The 4,204-nt window shown below is 36.2% G+C and overlaps 1 long non-coding RNA gene across 3 annotated transcripts; it reads right to left on the bottom strand.

The window, feature by feature from the left end:
* Window positions 1–702: 702 nt before the first annotated feature.
* LOC143303242 (uncharacterized) lies at window positions 703–4,002 on the bottom strand. Of its 3 annotated transcripts, none has more exons than XR_013059358.1 (4): window positions 3,146–4,002; window positions 2,288–2,370; window positions 1,964–2,185; window positions 703–1,863 (listed from the first exon to the last, which is right to left on the bottom strand). It is a non-coding gene; the product is annotated as an uncharacterized LOC143303242 (long non-coding RNA). The 3 variants fall into 3 exon arrangements; XR_013059357.1 differs by having other exon boundaries at window positions 1,964–2,053; XR_013059356.1 differs by having other exon boundaries at window positions 1,964–2,370.
* Window positions 4,003–4,204: the final 202 nt, after the last annotated feature.

Raw genomic sequence — 4,204 nt, 5'->3', positions numbered from 1 at the left:
AAAAAGATTCGGAATAGATACGTCAATCGAAGACTCTCCCATATCCGAAGCTAAACCACACGTCTTGCCTCAATCCAGTGATTCTAAAAATCAAGGAAAGGGTTTTACCCGAAAACATTTTACAATAGAAGAAACCCCCATAAAATATTTAGACCAAGCATTAGCAGAAATCGATGTAAGTACAGATAGAGAAATAACCAATCGAGAAAAAGAAGGCACGGATACAACAAGCGAAAAAGAGACCTCCACTGTAATTCCAGAACTAATTCAACAACGAGAAAAGGACACGAGACCTACGATAATTGCGGAACTAAGAATTTCAGAAACCCGAGACTCAATTGCGAGAGTAAATGACCATAAAGTAGTATTTATAGATATACATGGCAATCTGATAGATAAAGGAGCCTTAGAAATGAAGGAAACGGGAAAATTACCTCGTTATGAAGATTTAATGTTAGAAAAAGCAAGATTGAATTACGATTCTGGAAAATACATTGTATTCCTACCGATAAAGGAAAATAGAAATATTCCAATAACACCAGAAAATTTATTAAACTCGCTAAGATCTCTATTAGACGCAGTAAATGAAAAACAGTTAACTTCGTTCAGCATTAGCAAAGGAAACTTGGAGGAAATACCCTGGCGATATACAATCAGAAAATTAAAGGAAATATTTATGGAAAAAACCTTAACCATCACCATTTGCACTGGGGAAGTAATTACCCCATCTGTGGAAGCGCGGAACAACATAATACGAGAAAAACATGAATCAAGCGTAGCAGGACACAAAGGAATAACAAAAACTTATCAAAGAATACGACAACATTACTATTGGGAAAATATGAAAAAGGAAATTCAAGATTACGTAAGAACATGTAAGGAATGTCAATTGAAGAAACTCACAAGAATAAAAGCAAAGCAACCAATGGTATTTACAGACACACCAGGTAAAGCGTTCGATAAGGTTAGTATGGATATTATAGGTCCATTACCAAAAACCCAAAAGGGAAACGAATATATATTAACTATCCAAGACTTATTAACAAAATACTCAATTGGGATTCCACTAGGAGGAATCTCTTCAGCCGAGATAGCGGACGTTTTTGTAAAGCGATTTATTTGTCGTTTCGGGTCACCGAGAGCTATTCTCACTGATCAAGGAACGAACTTTACATCCTCATTAATGAAGAAAGTAGCAAAGAGATTCCGCATCAAACAATATACCACGACGGCATATCATCCACAAAGTAACGGTTCAATCGAAAGATCTCACCACGTGCTGATAGAATATCTCAAATTATACATTGAAAATTCCAAAAATTGGGACGAATGGGTAGAATTAGCTATGTTTTCCTATAATACCTCTGTACACGAAGGAACGAAATTCTCCCCGCACGAATTAGTTTTTGGACATCTAGCCAGAGAACCTACTGGTGAAGTAATAATCGAAGAGAACATGGAACCAACTTACGCAGAATATCTCGAAGATCTGTTCGATAAAATTAACACCGTACAACGAATGGCAAGAGAAAATTTGATAAAATCCAAACTAAGATCAAAAGAATATTACGACCGACGAATCAACCCCCAAGATTTTAAAATTGGAGATTCGATATATTTACTAAAAGAACCCAGTAAAGGAAAATTCTCCGATCAATATACTGGACCATACAAAGTGCTAGAAATCTTGCAGAACCAAAACGTCAAGATCGAAGTAAAAGGGATTCGGCGAACGGTGCATTTAAACAAGTTAAAACTAGCGCATAATCGAAATAAGCAATGAATAAAGCGATTTCAGTGGGCAACGTAGTGCGGTAGTATATGTTATAGTGCTGTTCGTCGAATAATACAGATATCGAACACCTAAAAGGAAAAAGGAAAATTATTATACGTGTTTCAATTATTGCTTAAATATAAAACGTGTTAACTCAATGAACAATTAACTAGTGAAAGTGAAAGTTACCTTGTGAACAAGTGATCAACATACAAGAAAGTGTACGTGCAAGTATAGGTTATGGATCGTTGTTCGTGGAACACAATGTATGACAGCTACCTAAAATAAGTGAATAAATTAGTTTCAATTGTCTCGGTGCAAAATACAAGGTTACTAAATGTTATGACTATATTATGGATAAATCAAAAGGAGGTGTAACACTGTTCGTCGAATAATACAGATAGCGAAAACCTAAAAAGAAAAAGGGAAAATTATTATGTGTACTCCAATTATTGTTTGAATATACAACATGTCGATTCAATAAATAATTAAAAGAGGGGAAGTGAAAGTTACCTTGTAAACAAGTAATCATCATACAAGAAGGTCTACATGCAAAATAGGTTATGGCTCCCTGCTTGCGGAACACCATGTACCAGCTGAAAATAAACGAACGAATTAACTTCAATTGCCTTAATGCAAAGAGCAGCATCGCTAAATGTTATAACGGTGCTGTGGAGGCATGGCACTGTTTGTCGAATGACACAGATAGCGGAAACTTGGAAAAAGAAAAGAAGTTTATTACGAGTGTTCCAATTACTGTTTGAATGTAAAACGTGTTAGTTCAACGAATAACGAAAACAGTGAAAGTGCAACTTACCTCATGAACAATCAATCACCATACAAGGAAGTGTACATGCATGGATTTCGCAGATTAACAAGAAGAAATAAAATAGCTGATAAATATAGAAAGTGGTTAGAAAATAATTAAGATAGATTAATTGAGAGTTAGTAATAAATATAACCGAAGTAAAAGGATATTTTATTATGTATTAATCTACGTAGTATTGTTATATTATTATATCTAACATGTAGAAATGGATTTTGTACGCATATATGTATATAATTCCAATCCAAGTAGTATTCATAATATTTATTTTCACTGATAACAAGTACGTAAAACCTAAAATAAAACAAAGGTTTTAACAATAAAAAAAAACAAAAAAAAGAAAAAGGGGAAGAAGAAAAAAAAAGAAGAAAAAAAGGAAAGAAAAAATATAATATATATAAATACAAAATTTTCTTTTTCTATAAAAGGTTATTCCTATTTCTGATAAACTCGAGAAATGAAAACATTATACCATGATACACTGACGCAAAGATACACCACACAGAAGAAACTAATAGAGAACGCCTTAAGCTTGGCAAACTTACCGCCCGACGAATTTGCATACACCATAACCAGAACCCAGGACACATGGCTTTGATTGTTATTTAATAAGGTTTTGGGTTTATAAAATAACGATTCACTTAGATTCGTTTTCTCCAATATATTTCAGTCTTATAACACGTCTTACCACACAGGAATCTCCAAGTCAATAGAACAACGTGGTCGACTTCTAAAACAAAAGAGCGTCGTTAGAAGTCGTACCAACTTAGCTTGTAGTAAGCAGCGATCGTACCAACTTAACATTTCTCAACACTCCCCTTTGATCGCTAGTTTCTACAAGCCCCATAGCTTTGGTAAATTGCTGAGTCTTAATCCTATTTAGGCCTTTGGTGAGAATGTCAGCCACATTGTCAGGACTAGGTACATAAGTATAATCTAGTATCCCCCTCGATACGCAGTTCTTAACGTAAAAGTAACGCACTTGGACGTGCTTAGAACTCTCAGCAACTATTTCGTCCTTTGACCATGAAATAGCTCCGATATTATCGCAGAATATCTTGCAGGGGCGAGGGCAATATGACAGTTGACCCAATTCCTTTAACAGTAAAGAAATCCACACTGTTTCCCTTGCTGCTTCCTGCATTGCCACAAATTCCGCTTCGCACGTCGATTGAGCTATAATCGGTTGTTTTTTGGATAGCCAGGATATCGCACCACCAGCGAGTATGAACACATACCCGCTCCTGGATTTCCTGTCTACCGTACAACCCGCAAAACACCTTCAGAGGTTGCCCGGTCCTTTGGTATACTAACTTCAAGTCTTTGGTCTTTAGTAAATATCTGAATACCCGCTTCACTGCTTTCCAATCGGATACAGTCGGATTCGCGCATCTTTGGCTTAGTTTCCCTATTGCACACGCAACATCAGGACGACTTACAGTAGCTACATACATTATGTGCCCCACAGCTTGTTCATATAATTTACTGTCGAAAGGCTCATCACGTTCAATATCAAAACCAGCCTCACATTCTCTAGCTAGCGGTGTCGACACTCCCACCACCCCAACCTCACGAGTAATGTCAAACAGATCCAGCATTTGACC

This window comes from Bombus vancouverensis, chromosome 10, assembly GCF_051014615.1.
Source record: "Bombus vancouverensis nearcticus chromosome 10, iyBomVanc1_principal, whole genome shotgun sequence".
NCBI classification, from domain to species: Eukaryota; Metazoa; Arthropoda; class Insecta; order Hymenoptera; family Apidae; genus Bombus; species Bombus vancouverensis.
Note: the sequence above shows the minus strand (reverse complement) of the source record. Positions and strands in the feature narration are given on the sequence as shown.